This window comes from Arachis hypogaea, chromosome 16 (genome assembly GCF_003086295.3).
Source record: "Arachis hypogaea cultivar Tifrunner chromosome 16, arahy.Tifrunner.gnm2.J5K5, whole genome shotgun sequence".
In the NCBI taxonomy this organism is placed as follows: Eukaryota; Viridiplantae; Streptophyta; class Magnoliopsida; order Fabales; family Fabaceae; genus Arachis; species Arachis hypogaea.
This window is the reverse complement of record NC_092051.1, coordinates 127,024,397-127,044,937: the sequence shown is the minus strand read 5'-3', so window position 1 is coordinate 127,044,937 and position 20,541 is coordinate 127,024,397. Positions and strand designations below refer to the sequence as shown.

Genomic DNA, 20,541 nt, shown 5'->3' with positions numbered 1-20,541 from the left:
CATTGATTTATGAATAATAATACCCAATCAGAATAAAACAAGTCATGAAGCACCAAAAGAAAGCAAGAGAGATGCAACAGTGGAATAAGGACATTTAACACCAATAGAAAAATAATAAACATATAAAAGAAAATAAAAACATGCATACAGTTAAAATGCAATGAATGAAAGAATGTAAATGTAATGAGGAAAAAAATGAGAAGGAAGAGGGAGGAGATGAAAGTAGGAAAGAAGGAGGAAAGAATGAGAAAGGAAAGAGAAAAGGAGAAGAATGGAATCTGCGAAGCGACGCGTAAGCGTCGCCCACGCGTACACGTGGGTATGCAAAAGAAGAGGCGACGCGTAAGCGTCGTCCACGCTTATGCGTGGGTGAGCAAGAATCCTAGTGACGCGTAAGAGTCGGTCATGCGTACGCGTGACCACTGGTTGTGCTAAACGCACAATACCAGCACCAAGGTAGCACAATTCTCGACCAAATCACCCATTGACGCCGATCTGGCGATCGACGCGTACGCGTCGCTGACGCTTACGCGTGGGGTGACTAAAATACGGGTGACGCACACGCGTCGCCCACGCGTACATGTGGGTTGGCTCGTGCGCAAGGCACCCTTCTTGCACAGCTCCCGCGTAACTTTCTGTAAGGTTTAGCGTCGCATGTGATGCGTGCGCGTGATTCACGCACACGCGTGGAATGCGCTTCTTTTTTTTTATGCAGTATGCAGAATGCAAAAAATGTAGATGCTGATGCGGACATTAGGAATGAACACTAAGAAAAATAGAATAAGATAAAACTAAGAATAAAACAAAACAAAATAAAACTAAGATTGAAAAAGAATGATCATACCATGGTGGGTTGTCTCCCATCTAGCATTTTTAGTTAAAGTCCTTAAGTTGGACATTTGGTGAGCTCCTTGTCATGGTGGCTTGTGCTTGAACTCATCCAGGAATCCCCACCAGTGTTTGTAATTCCAATAGCCTCCGGGATCCCACACTAGTTGCACAAAGCCTTCAAGCAAGTTAAAGCAAGTGACAAGACTCCAAGAGTGTTGATTGTTAGGCTGAATTCTGGGATCCCAAATCTTGCTTTTGCACCCGTCTTTGTGTTGATCATCATTGTTTCAACCGGGTGACAAGCAATCTGAATTCTCAATGAAGTACCCAAACGACTTCCTAGACCCATACAATTTAGAATTCTTCCAACCATGATAATTCAGCCGTGAGCTTCCTACCACAATGAACCTAGGATTGTGTTGCCAACCATTGACCATCTCCCTCTTACTCTTATAGCCACAAAGAGCTCTAAGTTGCCCATCCGTCTCAAGCAAAGCATATTCAAGTGGGCTAATTAAGCTTAGAGATGAGAGATTTACCCACTTGAATGTTGTATTGGATGGTAATGGTTTTGGGAGAGGTGTTTCTAATGATCTTGCAAGCTCCACTCCCTTGTGCTCTTCTTTGAATTCTTCCACCTCCTTGTAAGCTTTTTCAATTTCAACCTCTTCCTCTTGGTAGCTTTCTTCCAATTCAATCTCCTCTTCATTGCTTTCCAAGGGCATGGGAGGTTGTGCTTCTTCTTCTTTAATCTACATGTCAGGTCCAATGGGAAATGATTCAATTGTAGATAAGGATTCATCAATGATTGAGTCCATCTCTTGATCAATCTCTTCAAAGTCTTCAACCAGGCTATGACTTGGAGGTTGTACACCCTCCTCAACATCTATTTCAAACGTCTTTAAAGGAGGCTCTATAACTTGACTTTCCCATGGAGGTTCAGCATCTCTTAAGTCTTCAACCACTTCTTCCTCTTCAGTAATTTTGGCTTTCTCCACTTGCTCTAGTACAAAATCAGACTCCTCCTTGATGTCTTCCTTTCTATAATAACTCCTTTCAACTATTCTTTCATCTTCAAGGGTCTCTCCTGCCGCTACCTTTAGGGCCTCCTCTAGCTTCTTATGAAGTATGGATTCGCGAAGATGATTCCTTTTTTTTTTTCAGGGTCCTCCCAATCTCCTCTAAGACTCTAAAACTAGCTAAGAAGCAAAATTAAACATATTTTTGAATTTTTGGGAATTTTTCAAATAAATTGAGGAAACTTGCAATCCAAGCAAAAACTCAAATTCAAAAAATCATCCCTAATCAAAACATAGAATGTATAAACATCTTAGCAAGCAAAACAAAATATACTATGAAGTAAAGAGCTGTGCACAATGGAACCCAATTCATTCATTCATTATATCCACAAGAGAATGGAAAGAGTTTACCATGGTGGGGTGTCTCCCACCAAGCACTTTTAGTTTAAGTCCTTAAGTTGGACATTTGGAAGGTTCCTTGTCAAGGTGGTTTATTGATGAGCGGATAATTTATACGCTTTTTGGCATTGTTTTTACATAGTTTTTAGTATAATTTAGTTAGTTTTTAGTATATTTTTATTAGTTTTTAAATAAAAATCACATTTCTGGACTTTACTATGAGTTTGTGTGTTTTTCTGTGATTTCAGGTATTTTCTGGCTGAAATTGAGGGATTTGAGCAAAAATCAGATTCAGAGGTTGAAGAAGGACTGCAGATGCTGCTGGATTCTGACCTCCCTGCACTCAAAGTAGATTTTCTGGAGCTATAGAACTCTAAATGGCGCGCTCTCAATTGCATTGGAAAGTAGACATCCAGGGCTTTCCAGCAATATATAATAGTCCATACTTTTCCCGAGTTTAGACGACACCAACTGGTGTTCAACGCCAGTTCCATGCTGCATTCTGGAGTTAAACGCCAGAAACAGGTTACAAACTGGCGTTCAACTCCAAGAGAAGTCTCTACACGTATAAAGCTCAATGCTCAGCCCAAGAACACATCAAGTGAGCCCCAGAAATGGATTTCTGCATCATTTACTCATTTCTGTAAACCCTAGTAACTAGTTTAGCATAAATAGAACTTTTTACTATTGTATTTACATCTTTGGATTGTCTTTTGATCCTTTGATTACGTTTTGGGGGCTGGCCATTCGGCCATGCCTGAACCTTCATCACTTATGTATTTTCAACGGTAGAGTTTCTACACACCATAGATTAAGGTGTGGAGCTCTGCTGTTCCTCATGAATTAATACAAAGTACTATTGTTTTTCTATTCAATTCAAGCTTATTCCGATTCTAAGATATTCATTCGCACCTCAATATGAATGTGATGATTGTGACAGTCATCATCATTCCCAACTTATGAACGTGTGCCTGACAACCACTTCTGTTCTACCTTAGATTGAATGAGTATCTCTGGGATTCCTTAATCAGAATCTTTGTGGTATAAGTTAGAATCCATGGACGGCCATTCTTGAGATCCGAAAAGTCTAAACCTTGTTTGTGGTATTCCGAGTAGGATCTGGGAAGGGATGGCTGCGACGAGCTTCAAACTCGTGAGTGCTGGGCGTAGTGACAGACGCAAAAGGATCAATGGATCCTATTCCAGTATGATCGAGAACCGACAGATGATTAGCCATGCAGTGACAGCGCATTGGACCATTTTCACTGAGAGGACAGGATGTAGCTATTGACAATGGTGATGCCTAACATACAGCTTGCCATAGAAAGGAGTATGAATGATTGGATGAAGACAACAGGAAAGCAGAGATTCAGGAGGAACGAACGCATCTCTATACGCTTATCTGAAATTCTCATCAATGAATTACATAAGTATCACTATCTTTATTTTACGTTTTATTTATCTTTTAATTACTAAATCTCCATAATCAATTGAATCCGCATGACTGAGATTTACAAGGTGACCACAGCTTGCTTCAAGCCGACAATCTCCGTGGGATCGACCCTTACTCACGTAAGGTTTATTACTTGGACGACCCAATGCACTTGCTGGTTAGTTGTGCGAAGTTGTGACAAAGAACTAAGATTATGAACGTGCGTACCAAGTTTTTAGCACCCTTACCAAGGAATGGAACCGTCACGATTTCTGGGCACCAAGTTTTTAGCACCGTTGCTGGGGATTGTTCGAGTTTGGACAACTGACGGTTCATCTTGTTGCTCAGATTAGGTAATTTTATTTTAATTTTAAGCTTTTTATTTCTTATTTTCGAAAAAAAAAACCAAAAAAATTAATGAAATCATAAAAACCAAAAATTTTATGTTTCTTGTTTGAGTCTAGTGTCAATTTTTAAGTTTGGTGTCAATTGCATTCTTTTATTTTTCTTAAAAATTTTTCGAAAATTCATGCATGATGTTCTTCATGATCTTCAAGTTGTTCTTGATAAGTCTTCTTGTTTGATCTTTAAAATTTCTTGTTTTGTGTCTTTTCTTATTTTTCATATGCATTGTTGAATTCTTAGTGTCTAAAAATTAAAAATTTCTAAGTTTGGTGTCTTGCATGTTTTTCTTTTCTTCAAAATTTTCAAAAATAAGTTCTTGGTATTCATCTTGACATTCAAAGTGTTCTTGGTATTCATCTTGACATTCATAGTGTTCTTGCATGCATCATGTGTTTTGATCCAAAATTTTCATGCATTGAGTCTTTTTGATGTTTTTCTCTTTCATCATTAAAAATTCAAAAATCAAAAAAATATCTTTCTCTTTTTCACTCATAAATTTTCGAAAATTTGAGTTGACTTTTTCAAAAATTTTTAAAATCTAGTTGTTTCTTATGAGTCAAATTAAATTTTCAATTTAAAAATTCTATCTTTTTCAAATCTTTTTCATTTTTTTCTTTTATATTTTCAAAAAAAAATTCAAATTAATTTTCAAAATCTTTTTCTTATTTCTATTTCATATTTTCAAAATCTTTTACTAACAATTAATGTGATTGATTCAAAAATGTCAAGTTGTTACTTGCCTATTAAGAAAGGTTCAACCTTTAAATTTTAAAATCATATCTTTTTGTTTCTTGTTAGTCAATTAATCAACTTTGATTTCAAAAATCAAATCTTTCTTTTTCAAATCTTTTTCAAAATAAGTTTCAATCACATCTTTTTCAAAATCAATTTCAAAATCTTTTCTAACTTCTTTTCTAACTTCTTATCTTTTTAAAATTGATTTTCAAATCTTTTTCAAACTAATCCTATCTTTTTGTTTCAATCATATCTTTTTCGAAACTACCTAACTAACTCTCTCTTTCTAATTTTCGAAAATTCCTTCCCTCTTTTTCAAAATTCCTTTTTAATTAACAATTTGTATAAATTTTAATTTAATTTAATTTCATTTCTCTTTCTAATTTTCGAATTTTAATTTTAATTTTAATTAAAAAACAAAAATATTTTTCTTTTCTTTTTATTTAATTTTCAAAATTCTCTCCCCCTCTCATCTCTTTCTAATTATTTTATTTATTCACTAACACTTCTCTTCATCTAAAAATTCGAAGCCTCTCTTCCTCATGGTGTTCGAATTTCTCTTCTTCTACTCACATAAAGGAATCTCTATACTGTGACATAGAGGATTCCATATTTTCTTTTCTGTTTTCTTCTTTTTCATATGAGCAGGAACAAGGATAAGAATTTTCTTGTTGAAGCTGATCCTGAACCTGAAAGGACTCTAAAGAGGAAGCTAAGGGAAGCTAAAGCACAACTCTCTGGAGAAAATCTGACAGAAATTTTCAAAAAAGAAGGAGACATGGCCGAAAATAATAACAATGCAAGGAGGATGCTTGGTAACTTTACTGCACCTAATTCCAATTTACATGGAAGAAGCATCTCAATCCCTGCCATTGGAGCAAACAACTTTGAGCTGAAACCTCAATTAGTTTCTCTGATGCAATAGAACTGCAAGTTTTATGGACTTCCATCAGAAGATCCTTTTCAGTTCTTAACTGAATTCTTGCAGATCTGTGATACTGTTAAGACCAATGGGGTTGATCCCGAGGTCTACAGGCTTATGCTTTTCCCGTTTGCTGTAAGAGACAGAGCTAGAATATGGTTGGACTCTCAACCTAAAGACAACCTGAACTCTTGGGATAAGCTAGTCACGGCTTTCTTAGCCAAGTTCTTTCCTCCTCAAAAGCTTAGTAAGCTTAGAGTGGATGTTCAAACCTTCAGACAAAAGGAAGATGAATCCCTCTATGAAGCTTGGGAGAGATACAAGGAACTGACCAAAAAGTGTCCTTCTGACATGCTTTCAGAATGGACCATCCTGGATATATTCTATGATGGTCTGTCTGAATTATCAAAGATGTCATTGGACCATTCTGCAAGTGGATCCATTCACCTAAAGAAAACGCCTGCAGAAGCTCAAGAACTCATTGACATGGTTGCAAATAACCATTTCATGTACACTTCTGAAAGGAATCCTGTGAGTAATGGGACGCCTCAGAGGAAGGGAGTTCTTGAAATTGATACTCTGAATGTCATATTGGCTCAGAATAAAATATTGACTTAGCAAGTCAATATGATCTCTCAGAGTCTAAATGGATTGAAGGAATCATCCAACAGTACTAAAGAGGCCTCTTCTGAAGAAGAAGCTTATGATCCTGAGAACCCTGCAATAGCAGATGTGAATTACATGAGCGGATAATTTATACGCTTTTTGGCATTGTTTTTACATAGCTTTTAGTATAATTTAGTTAGTTTTTAGTATATTTTTATTAGTTTTTAAATAAAAATCACATTTCTGGACTTTACTATGAGTTTGTATGTTTTTCTGTGATTTCAGATATTTTCTGGCTGAAATTGAGGGACTTGAGCAAAAATCAGATTCAGAGGTTGAAGAAGGACTGCAGATGCTGCTGGATTCTGACCTCCCTGCACTCAAAGTGGATTTTCTGGAGCTGCAGAACTCCAGATGGCGCGCTCTTAATTGCGTTGGAAAGTAGACATCCAGGGCTTTCCTGCAATATATAATAGTCCATACTTTTCCCGAGTTTAGACGACGCAAACTGGCGTTCAACGCCAATTCCATGCTGCATTCTGGAGTTAAACGCCAGAAACAGGTTGCAAAGTGGAGTTAAACGCTAGAAACAGGTTACAAACTGGCGTTCAACTCCAAGAGAAGCCTCTACACGTATAAAGCTAAATGCTTAGCCCAAGCACACACCAAGTGGGCCCCAGAAGTGGATTTCTGCATCATTTACTCATTTCTGTAAACCCTAGTAACTAGTTTAGCATAAATAGAACTTTTTACTATTGTATTTACATCTTTGGATTGTCTTTTGATCCTTTGATCACGTTTTGGGGGCTGGCCATTCGGCCATGCCTGAACCTTCATCACTTATGTATTTTCAACAGTAGAGTTTCTACATACCATAGATTAAGGTATGGAGCTCTGCTGTTCCTCATGAATTAATACAAAGTACTATTGTTTTTCTATTCAATTCAAACTTATTCCGATTCTAAGATATTCATTCGCACCTCAATATGAATGTGATGATCGTGACAGTCATCATCATTCCCAACTTATGAATGCGTGCCTGACAACCACTTCCGTTCTACCTTAGATTGAATGAGTATCTCTGGGATTCCTTAATCAGAATCTTCGTGGTACAAGTTAGAATCCATGGACGGCCATTCTTGAGATCCGGAAAGTCTAAACCTTGTCTGTGGTATTCCGAGTAGGATCTGGGAAGGGATGGCTGCGACGAGCTTCAAACTCGCGAGTGCTGGGCGTAGTGACAGACGCAAAAGGATCAATGGATCCTATTCCAGTATGATCGAGAACCGACAGATGATTAGCCATGCAGTGACAGCGCATTGGACCATTTTCACTGAGAGGACAGGATGTAGCCATTGACAACGGTGATGCCTAACATACAGCTTGCCATAGAAAGGAGTATGAATGATTGGATGAATACAACAGGAAAGCAGAGATTCAGGAGGAACGAACGCATCTCTATACGCTTATCTGAAATTCTCATCAATGAATTACATAAGTATCACTATATTTATTTTACGTTTTATTTATCTTTTAATTACTAAATCTCCATAATCAATTGAATCCGCCTGACTGAGATTTACAAGGTGACCATAGCTTGCTTCAAGCCGACAATCTCTGTGGGATCGACCCTTACTTACGTAAGGTTTATTACTTGGATGACCCAGTGCACTTGCTGGTTAGTTGTGCGAAGTTGTGACAAAGAACTAAGATTATGAATGTGCATACCAAGTTTTTAGCGCCGTTACCAAGGAATAGAACCGTCACGATTTCTGCGCACCATTAATGCTTGTATCCATCCTTGAACCTCCAAGAATGCTTGTCCTTCAATTGGTTGTTAGAAGTTCCAACCATTTTCGCCACGCATTGGCGAGGTTCTCTCCAAGACATGAGCTCCCAACATTAGTTTTCATGGTGTGATCCAGGATCCCATATCCTATCTTTGCACCCATCTTTTAATTGATCGCCTTGATTCTGTCTGGGTGGCAAGAAAGTTGAATTCTCGTGAAAGCACCAAACTATACTCCTAGACCCATTTAGTTGAGTATTACACCAATCCGTACTCTTCAATTTTGAGCTTCCAACCATAATGAGTCTAGATTTACAACGCCAACCACTAAACATCCTCCTTTTTCGCTTAATTCCACAAAGCACCCTAAGTTGGCCATCCGTCTCAAGCAAACCATATTCAAGTGGGTTAATAAAACTGAGAGTTAGAAGTTTTACCCACTCAAATGAAGGATTAAATGACAACATAGGTGGACGAGTTCCCAATGATCTTGACAAAGCACGCTCCACTCCCGTCAATCCTTTTCTATAGTTTTCCACCACTTGGCAGGGTTCTTCGAGCTTTATCTCTCGCCAAGTTTCTTCAAGTTTACACTCTTCTTCACCAATTTCTTCTATTTCTTCCCCATCACTCTCATCATAGATAGGAGGTTTAGTGAAGTCTACCTCGTCATTAATTCTAAGCACAATGGGGAAGGACTCATCAAACTCAAAGGGGTCATATGTTGATGCGGAATCATCGTAGATAGGAGGGCTTGTTGCTTGGAACACTTCTTCCAATTCGTCATTCACCAATTACCTTGGAAGTTGCACGTCCTCCTCAACATTGCTTTCTAATTTATTAGAAGAAGGCTCAACAAGATCATCAAGAGGACTGATCAATGTGGACAAAAAATCACTAATGATGGAATCCACTTCTTGATCAATTTCCTTCGATTCTCTATCCACTTCCTCAACATCACTCTCCTCTTTAACATCTCTTCCAAACTTCGTGGAAAAGGTCTCTTCAACTTGAGATTCCTTTATGTGCTCAACATATCCTAAACATCCAACCACTACTTCCTTTTGTTCATTAATTTCTACCTCTTCCTCTTGTTGCATTTCTTGTCTTGACTCATCCTCCTCTCCGTGGAGCTTCAAGTTCACTCTTTCACTAAGCTCTTTGGTTGCTTCTCCACATTCAACAACGGGAGCACCCTGAGCGCATAGGCTTAGGCGGGATGAGACCATGTTACGAATGGCTTCTACCATGATAGCCATTTTTGTTCTTAACTCTACAAACTTTTTTTCATCCTCCTCTTGTCGCCTTAAGATATGAGATTCAAGATCTCTCCATTCCAACATGGGGGCTTCATCGGGAGATGATGGTGGAAGAGAAGGTTCCTTGTTTGAGGGAAGGTTGTTGTAATTGGAAGGTAGTTCATATTGGTGAAATTCTTGAGGTGGTACGTATGGACTTTGTGGTTCATGGGAGTATTGGTATTGGGAAGGTGGTGGTTCTAGATATGGTTCATATGGTGGTTGGTATGGTGGGTATGGGTTGGGGTCATATGGAGGTAAATGGTGGTAGTAGGCTTGTGAGTGAGGTAGTTCAAAATTATGTTGCGGATGGGGTTTATATGCATGTGGTGGTTGTGGTTGACAATCACAATAAGGGTCATCACACACGTTGGATTGGTATGCATTAGGATCAGGATTATACCCATGTGAGTTCAGAGGGGGTTGTTGCCAAGAAGGTTGTTCTCGAGCTTGGGGTTCCTCCCATCTTTGATTTCCAAATCCTTGATGCACATCCTTATTAAAGCTTCCATTTCCTACAATATAGTTTGAACTACACTCATAGCCAAAGTGATGAGAATTCATAGTGGAAGAGAAGACAAAAATAAAACTAATAAGAAACAAAGAAAATAAAATCCTACAACTAGCAAAAGCCAACAAACAAACCAAACATCAAGCTATTCACAATATATACAATAGCTAATAACATAGCACCATTGCTATCCCCGGCAACGGCGCCATTAATTTGGTGAACAGAGATTGTTGTCGGTCTAGATTTTCTTCCTAAAGAAAGGGATTGCTCCGTTGTAAGCATAGCTCCAAACCAACAAACAATTCTCACATCAAATTAAGTTTTTGGTTTTGTCACAAGTACAAACCCCAATAAGAATTAACCGAAGTATTTAAACTCCGAGTCGTCTCACGAGGATAGCAATGAAGTGGTCAACTATTAGCTATGAGAATGCAAGGGGTAAAAGGGGGGTTTGGTTGATAAAAGGGGCAATAAAATAAATGAGCAAGACGCATAAATCAAACAAGCAATTAAAGAAAGCAAGATAAAGGACTTGTGGTTAAGACTTAGGTAATCGAGATCACTATCCTTGTCACAATTCAAACATTGATAATCATGCGGAACCGAGCTCATTAAGTCTACTGACTAAGGCCTTAAGTACGTAATATCTACTCCTAGGCTTGGAGTACATCAAATGGCTTGATCAACATCAATCCATAAGTTCCAACCTAGCTACTAATTAACTTAGTAGTAGGCTAGAGTCAATGGTTATCAAATCGATCCCCAAGGGTTCTAGAATTACCAATTCAATGAAGCCCAAAGACTCAAGATCACTTAATCCCCTCAACCTAGGCTAAGGGTCAAGAGAGCTACTCAAAAATTATAGGAAGCATTACATCAAATACCTAATGTGCAATAAAAGTAAACATCACAAAATTCTAAAATTAAGAAGAACCATAACTATTATAAGCAAGAACTCAACAATAGCAAGCAAGATCAACATGAAAGAAACATCAACATCAAATTGCATTAATTGTAAACCAAATCCAACATGAGTTCATCATTACAAAGGAAGACAAAATGAGAAATTAACATTACAACTAAAGAGTTCAAGACTTAGACATGAGAAATTATAAAATAAGCAAGATGAAAGCAAGGAATTAAACATGGATCTACAACAATTTAACCTAATCCTAACCTAATTCTAGAGAGAAGAGGGAGCTTCTCTCTCTAGAAAACTAACTAAAGGCTCATGTTGACTAACTAATTACTCCCCCTTTGCTTGGACTTCAATTCTGCATGAAATACGCTCAGAAAGAAGTTAGATTTGGGCCTGGACAGCTCAGAAATCGCCCCCAGCGTTTTGCCTTTAAGTGGGTCACGTGCTAGTATCGGCGCGTACGCGCCATGTGCGCGTGCACGTCGATTGGCTGTTTCTTCATCCGCGTGTACGTGGCATGTACGCATGCGTGTCCTTATGTGAAATCACTTCTGTGCATGCGCACCTTGTGCGCGTGCGGGCCCATTGATGCATTCACAATCTTTGTTTCTTCATGCATTCTCCACTTTGTATACTTTTCTCCTCATTTCTTCCATCCAATACTTGCCTTATGAACCTGAAATCACTTAACAAACACATCAAGGCATCCAATGGAATTAAAGTGAATCAAAATCACCAATTTAAGGGCCTAAAAAGCATGTTTTTACACTTAAACATAATTCAAGGGAAAATCACAAAACCATGCTATTTCATTGAATAAATGTGGAAAAATGTGATAAAATCCCTTAAAATAAGCACAAAATAAACCACAAAATTGGGGTTTATCAAATCTCTCCACACTTAAACTAAGCATGTCCTTATGCTAAAATCAAGAAAGAAGTAAAGAGTATCAACTTTTATTCAATGCAAACTAACTAAATGCAATCTATCTATAGGTAACCTATTTACTTGAATGCAATGACTTAGTCAAAATAAATCAATCTCCCAGAATACATATGCAAGCATAAGGGCTAAGGCAATAGCAATCAAAGCAAACCACAATTGGATTGAATCGTTGAAAGATTTTACAAACTTGCAAGAAAAGATGATCATGGGTGGAAACATGTAATTGAGCGATCGAACCCTCGCCGGATGTGTATCCGCTCTAGGCACTCAAGTGTATGGGGTTGATTCACTCAATTCTCCCCCAATCATGCTTTCCAAGATTTGTTTTTCATCTAACAATCAACAATTACTTTATGCATGCATACAAATATCATGAGGACTTTCCCATAGGTTGTAATGGGGCTAGGGTTAAGGTAGGATGCATATGGTCAAGTGAGCTTGAAATTTGGATCCTTGATTAACTTAAACTTCTCACCTAACCTATGACAACCTATACAATTCTAAACAAACCTAGCTATCCATTCTTCACTTTTCCACACATACTCATATTTTCTCTTTTGATCACCGCATACATGCATTGAATTTATTGAACTTTAAACCTTGGGACAATTTGTTCCCTTTTTATTGCAATTCTTTTTCTAGTTTTTTTTTTTTGCTAAAATATATACAAGGATATCAATACATATGGTTTACATATGATTAATATATGAGTATGCACCCAATTCCCAAAATTTTCACACAACTACAAATAATGCTTTTATCTCTACCCAATGTACCCAACTTTCCCAAATTCTAATGATGAACACTCTCACTAGCCTAAGCTAATCAAAGATCCAAACAAGGGATATTTATTATTTTTCACTTAGGTTTGTAATGTGCTACGATTAAGAACAAATGGGTTAAGCATAGGCTCAAAATTGGCTAGCAATAGAAGATAAAAGGTAGGCTATTTGGGTAAGTGAGCTAATTGAACAATAGCCTCAATCATATAAATGCATGTATACACAAAATAATGGATATAAAGAATCAAACAAATCAAGGATTACAATCATAGGAAGAGAATAATGCGCACAAGAATGAAAATAAGTGGTTATATGATGTAACCACAAAATTAGGCTCAAAACTCTCATGCTTGTGTTCTTTGCTCAAAACATGATCCACAAGGTGTATTAATCAAGCAAGTTCTAAAAAAAATTTAAAACAATTGGGGTGGTACCCTAGAAATGGAATTCTTGGAAAATTTCATCATATTGACTAAGCTTATTCTAATGCAAGGTTGTGATTTAGAAAATTTTTTAAAAAAAATTTCTCTAGTTTATCCCCTTTTTCAATCAAAATACATCTCTTGTATGAAAAGGGTCAACTAGGTTTTAACATTCCAAAATATATTTTCCTAATCACAATCACAAGCCAAAATGAAATATACACATATATAATAAAAGTATGTAACAACCAAAATAAGGGTATGCACAATAACAAATATATACAGTAATCCCGAAATGATCTCAAAGATAAAGTATGAAATAAAATAAAGATAAAGTAGCTGAAACTAGGGATAGATGTCTGAAAGTTCACCATATAAATGCAATACACAGGTCACGAACGGTGACTTCTCCACACTTTAGGATGAAGCATCGTCCTCGATGCTACTGCTGAAGCTCGGGATGGGGTCAACAATCATGCCGGGCTGTGGCTCAGGCTGTGGCTCTGTCTGTGGCTGTGTCTCAGGCTGTGGATCAGGCTGTAGCTCAGGCTGTGGATCCTCAGGAGGTTGCTGGACCTCAGTGGTGGCCTGTGTCTCTGGTGGTGCCTCCTGCTGAATCGGCTCCTCAGTATGCTCCTCCTCTTGATCCTGCTCGTCGGAGGCGGAAGAGTCCGGGAGTAGAGGTAGCTCGATGCCCTGTGATATGAACACCTGGTCTATGCGATCAAGACGTCGCATGATACGATGCTCGCTGCGCTCCATGAAGCAAAATAGGTGCTGTACCAACAGGTAAGTCGGCTCAGGTGCAGGTGGTGGTGGTAAGGATGCTGCCGCTGCTGAAGTAGCGGGGGCTCCTACTGCTGCTGCTGATGATGAGGGCTGAGCTACCTCCTCCACTACTCTGGCTCGGGAACAGCGTCTGGGTGGAAGATTCTCGTGCACCCACCCACCCCATGAAATGGTAATCTCCTTGTCGTCCTCATCTGGGGGTGGTGGTGTCACATCATCGTCCTCCCACGGGACATCAGCCAGCTCAATCATGCTGGTGACCAGTGTAGAGAATGGCAAGAGACTACGGATATGCGCGTGCCACATACTCTGTCTGATCAACCGGGGGAAGTCTACCTCCTTCTCCTCCATCACACACCCAATCAGAACCAGCATATCCATCGGAATCTCTGAGAAGTGAGTGGTGGGCAGGACATAATGGGCGAATATATGCTGCCAAGTCTTAGCCTCTCTCGACAGATAAGTGAAACGCATTCCCTTGGGCTACTTGTTCCCATAATCCATCACCCAAGGGGAGTCAGGTGTGGCAATCACGCGCTTCAGCGCCTCATAATCAAAAGTCATGCAGTGGATAGCTACCTCTGTCTGCTGACAAGCGCATGAGTCACCAGTACGAGGTCGGCAAAGCAATGCCTCCCCGATAGCAACCTCGGTGATCAAAATCTCTCTACCCCACACTTGGACCGAATCAAGAGTGGAACGAAAGAAGTTATAGTAGAACTCTCTCACCCATGAAGTGTTTATCCTCCCCAAATATCTATCAACAAAGTCCAATCCCAACTCCAGAATGCAGGTGTTTATGGCGCGTCTCACATCATTGGGAAGGACCAGCTACTTTTCAATGTTCAGGTTCGTCTTCCGGAATTTAGGGAAGCGAAGGTCACAGTAGAGGTTGGGGAATTTGATTGGGTCAGTGAATGGGAGTAACTGATTCTCTTTGTCCACTTCATTCAGGGGATTCTTAGCATAGTTTGCATAAGGTGAAGGGGTAGAGGCTTTAGAGCGCTTTCTCTTCTTTGAAGTAGTGGCTATAGCTTTTCCTTTGTCTGACATCCTGAAAAACATTTATGATATGATATAAGCAGTTAGCCAAGTAGATATAAAGCACTCAAAGTAAAACATATTCATGAAGTGAGTGAAGAAAAGAGAATTCTTGAAATGCAAGTAACAGAATTTAGAATTCAAACCAAGTCACAAACCAAGAATTCAAACCATAATTGCACAAAACTTGTTCATTGAGCCTAAGAAATGCCATATTCAAAAGAATGATTAAAATAGTTATATTCAAAACAAAAGGAAGAAATCAGTTGGTTAATCAAGTTAGAGTTAGAAATTAGTGCAAAAATCAGTGATATGACAGTTATCGGCTCAATTAAAAGAAGTGTACAAAACAGGGTTGCAAGCATACTCACAACCATGAATTGCATATAGTCATTGATGATGAAATATGATATTGCCAAAAACAACCAATTATGAAAACAAGTTATCAATCAATGTAAAGATCACCAGAATTGTATGAATTGGTGTTGGTAAAATCAAAACTTTAATGAACAATGCACATAAATGAAATTCAAACACCAAATTTCAATGAGCCATGAAGCTCACAAGGTTGAGATAAGAGTTGAAAATTTTGTGCACCATGTGACTAAAGGTGATTTGGGTATAGAGAAAATGAGTCACATTAGCCTCATAGGGTGAAGAAATCATCAACCTTGTGAAAGCAAGCAAATAGGGCTCAATTTCAAATGGAAACCAAGCTTATGGTCAATCTGAAGATTTACTCAAACTATTCAATGCATATAGGTGAATCAACATTGTAAACAAGCAAAGAATATAATAAGCATGACCAAAACTTGCAAACACACCCTTGAAGAGTTTCCAAAACTATTTAGCAAACAAAATTCTATTGACACAGAAATCGTCAAATAGAAGTTTGTTGCATCAATTAAACAATGTTATTTCATGAAATATGGTTAGGAAAAAATCCGGCAGCATTTCAGCAGTAAATTGGCCATTTTCCAAATTCAAACAATCAATTCAGATTCTATATGAATAATTGACATTAAACACGCAGTAATCACATGTGAACTCATATGAAATGAACATTTAAGCCAATAGATAGCAACAAACAACAATAGGCAATTCAAACCAAGCCAATTAGCAACAAACAACAATGAGCAATTATACAACCAGCAGTCATAAGGGAAACAACACTCAGCATCAACAATCTAAATTGGCACAGGAGTAAACCATACAGCACAAACAAAGCAGGGAAATCCATATAACGGTAACACTTTCAATCATCATCATTATTCAGAACAACCTAAATCCACTACTCAGCCCAGATTCTCTAACCACCTAATCAACTAACATGCATATACCTCTATCTAACCTAACATACAAAATTTAAACAATAATCTAATCTAAAACCAATCAACAAAACTAATTAAGAAATAAAGAAACAGGGAACAGAATAGGGGAAGGGTATGGAACCTGGAATGTATAGGCAGAGGGCAAAAGAATTTGGAAAAAGGAAGGAGAGAAGAAGCAGCAGGGCGGTGACACTGCCCAGGAGTGGTGGTGGCACAGCGAAGCTCACGGCGGTGGAACATGTTGCTGTGATCGGCGAAAACAGAGACAGAGCATGGGGTAGAGTGAACAGGGTTTTGAGCAAGACTAAGTATGATCTTTAGGTGAAGGAAGAAGAAGAAAGGTCGATGATGGGTGTGGAAAGCTTGCCGGCGACAATGGAGTCGCGGTTGTTGAGGGCGGTAGAGCAGGGAGTGAGAACGGGTGAGAGAGAGAGGGCAGAGGAGTGAGAATGGAGAGAGGGGAGATAGAGCGAAGGACGAGGAGAGGGGGGTGTGTGTGTGGCGATGGTGGTGCTTCGCCGGAGGGTTGCAGACAGTGGAGTTGGAGGTTTGGAAATGGAGGAGGAGAGGGAAAGACGTTGGAGAAGAGAAGGGGATTGGGGGCGTGACGAGGTTAGGGCTTTCGCGTCCCTGGGTAAGTGAATTTTTTGAATCCACGCGTGCACGCACCGTGAGTGTCTGCGTGGGTGGGAGAATAAAGGAGTGGCGCGGTAGCGCCATCTGTGCTTGCGCGTAGATGAGTAAATTGAGCATGGGCGCAGACGCGTACGGTGCGCTGGGCCAGAGGCACAAAAGGGGCCCAGAGTTGGCATAACTGTCGGGTCTTTTGGCCAGGGTGATGTAAAAACGCATCCACGTGTGCGCGCACTGTGCGCTTGCGCGTGGATGAGTTGATGGATGATTGTGGCGCGGAGGTGCCAAGTGCGTCCGCGTGGGTTTAGGCACAGAGTTGGCCCAAAAGTGGCACAACTCTCTGGTCCTTGGCCCAGAAAGCGCGAAACCTACGGCCGGCGTGCGCTCGCGCGTAGCTTCTTCTCTTTTCTTTTCTTTTTTTCAGGGTCCTCCCAATCTCCTCTAAGACTCTAAAACTAGCTAAGAAGCAAAATTAAACATATTTTTGAATTTTTGGGAATTTTTCAAATAAATTGAGAAAACTTGCAATCCAAGCAAAAACTCAAATTCAAAGAATCATCCCTAATCAAAGCATAGAATGTATAAACATCTTAGCAAGCAAAACAAAATATACTATGAAGTAAAGAGCTGTTCACAATGGAACCCAATTCATTCATTCATTATATCCACAAGAGAATGGAAAGAGTTTACCATGGTGGGGTGTCTCCCTAAAGAACGAAACTCTCGCACGATCTAGAATTTTCACAAATAAATTCCTGTTGTAAGTATAGCTTCTAGACCGACAAGAATTCCTTTCTTACAAAAGTTTGGTTGTCACAAGTAACAAAACCCAATAAAAATAAATAACCGAAGTATTTAAACCTCGGGTCGTCTTCTCAAGGAGTTGCAGGGCAGTATGATTTATTATTGGTTATGGAAAAAGTATATTTTTGGGTTTTTTAATGTATACGATAAAAAGCAAGAATAGTAAATGGCATGAAAGTAAATTGTAAGGAATTAATTTAAATAAATAATAAAACTCTTGGCAAGGTATAAGGAATTGAAGTCCTATCCTAGTTACCCTTATCAGGTGTGAAGAGAATTGGATTCTGCTCCCACTTAAATTAACCCTTGCTAAACAAAGAAAAGTCAAGTGAACAAATTGAATTGATCCTCAGATCCCAGTCAACTCATATGGAAAGACTAGAGTTATTGGAGTACAAATCAATCAGCAAAGAATTCCAATTTCAATCAACAGCTGAGTTTGATAACTCAAGTGTTATAAATTACTTAACCAAAGCCAAAAAGGGAAAATAAATCTAATTTGAATTGAAATCATTCATAAATAAATTAAAGCAAAATCAAATCTGAAATACCTCAAAATATATTAATTAAGAAAATCATAACATGAATGGTCCATAAGCCAAATCTGGAAGATAAATATCAATTAAAGTAATAAAGTAAATAAAACTAGAAAGTAAATTAAAGGAATATTGAACCTGTGATTGAAGAGAAATAATCCTAAACTTGAGAGAAATCCTAATCCTAAATCCTAAGAGAGAGGAGATAATCTCTCTCTCTAAAAACTACATCTAAAACCTAATATTATGAATTATGAATGTTGTATTCTGTATATATGTTGATTCTTCTATTCTCTTGGCTTATATTCTATGTTTCTGGCATGGATTTGGGCCGAAAAAGGGGTTCAGAAATCACTGGGGGCGTTTTCTGCAGATTTTTGTATGTGGCGTCTGTCACGCATCCGCGTGGGTCACGCGTTCGCGTCATCTGGGAGTTTTCCTTATCACGCGTACGCGTCGGTCCCGCGTACGCGTGAAAGAGCTGAAGATTGATGGTTTAGAAGTTATAGTAAACTCTCGTTGCAAGTATAGTTACTTAACCAAGGAATCAACCTTTCTTACAAAAGTTTTGGTTGTCACAAGTAACAAACCCCTTAAAAATTGATAACCGAAGTATTTAAACCTCGGGTCTTCTTCTCAAGGAACTGCAGGGAAGTATGTTCTTATTATTGGTTATGGAGATTATAAATTTGGATTTCAAGAATGAGGAACAAGTAACTTAATGGCGAGTAAATTAAATGGAAATTAAAATAAATAAATAACTGTAAAGCAAACTTTTGGCAAGGTATGAGAAATTAGAAGTCCATACTTAGTTATTCTTATCAATAACAATGAAAGTTGAATCTTAATTCCACTTAGTTAACCTTTACTAAAGTAAAGGTAAGTCAAAGGACTAATTAGTTTGATCTTCGAATCCTATTTATTTCCTAAGAAAAGGTTGGGATTATTGAAGCTCAGTTCAATTAGCAAAGATAACAGTTATCAATTATGTTGAGATAAGATAACTCCTGAGTTACTGCTTTCTTAACCAAGACCAAAAGAAGAAAAAGTAGATTTGCTGGAATAAAAATGCCTTCAGATGTAAAGCAACAATAACATAAATTAAAGAAAGCAATCATGAATTGAAATACCTCAAATAACATTAATAATGGAAATTATAATCTAACATGAAGAGTTCATATTCTAAATTGGAAGAATAAATAAAAATAAAGAACCTGGGATTGAGAGTTACTCCTAAAACTAAGAGAAGTCCTAAATCCTACGAGAGAGAGGAGAGAACCTCTCTCAAAACTAGATCTAAAACATGGGAAATAACTAAATTGGCGAGCTCCCCTGAATGGATGCATTCCCTCACTTCATAACCTCTGGTCTATGCCTTCTGGACTTGGATTTGGGCCAAAAAGGGCTTCAGAATTCGCTATGAGCGTTTTCTGCAATTTCTGGTGCGTGGCCTCTGTCAAGCGTCCGCGTGGGTCACGCGGTCGCGTCATTCGGAGCTATCCTTGTCACGCGGTCACGTCAATCATGCGACCGCGTCATATATGTTTTGCTTAAGGCGCGCGGTCGCGTCAGTCATGCGGCCGCGTCGCTGTTGATTCGCGTTTGGCACGCGATCGCGTCGTCCATGCGATCGCGTGGATGCCAGTTTCTTTAGAACTCCGTTTTGCACTTTCCTTCCATTTTTATATATTTCCTTTCCATCCTTTAAGTCATTCCTACCTTAGAAGATCTGAAACTACTCAACACGCTAATCACGGCATCGAATGGAATTAAAGGTGATTAAAATAATTAATTTAAAAGCATAGGAAACATGTTTTTCACATACATCACATAATAAGGAAGGGAAAGTAAAACCATGCAATTAACATGAATAAGTGGGTGAAGGATTGAATAAATCACTCAAACTAAGCACAAAATATATCATAAAATATGGGTTTATCAACCTCCCCACACTTAAATAATAGCATGTCCTCATGCTAAATCCAAGGTAATAAGTAAGGTTAAAGTGATGGAATGTCATGCAATGCAATCTAATCTAAATGCAACTACCTAAATGCATCATGCAATTCTAATTTATTCACTCATATATAAAGCTTACAGGTAGTTAAATTAATTCACATTCTCAAGGAGTCATATATGTAGCCAAGCCTTAGATAATCAATAAGCACTTTTACAATTGAGATGGGAGAAAAAGCATTTTATGAACTTGCAAGACAATTAGATAATTCAAACAGAGATAAATGTTAATGAGCTATTGAACCCTCACTAGATTTGTGTTTACTCTCTAGTCACTCAGTGTTTATTGGGTTAATCACTCTATTCCTCTTTTTATTCTTCCTTTCTATAACCTTGTTCTTCATCTAACCAATCAACAATTATAGAATACAGTCAT

The 20,541-nt window shown here is 38.4% G+C and overlaps 1 non-coding gene across 1 annotated transcript; it reads right to left on the bottom strand.

Annotated features, from left to right (window-relative positions):
• Positions 1–5,992: 5,992 nt before the first annotated feature.
• LOC112760308 (small nucleolar RNA R71) lies at positions 5,993–6,100 on the bottom strand. Its single transcript, XR_003180755.1, has one exon. It is a non-coding gene; the product is annotated as a small nucleolar RNA R71 (small nucleolar RNA).
• Positions 6,101–20,541: the final 14,441 nt, after the last annotated feature.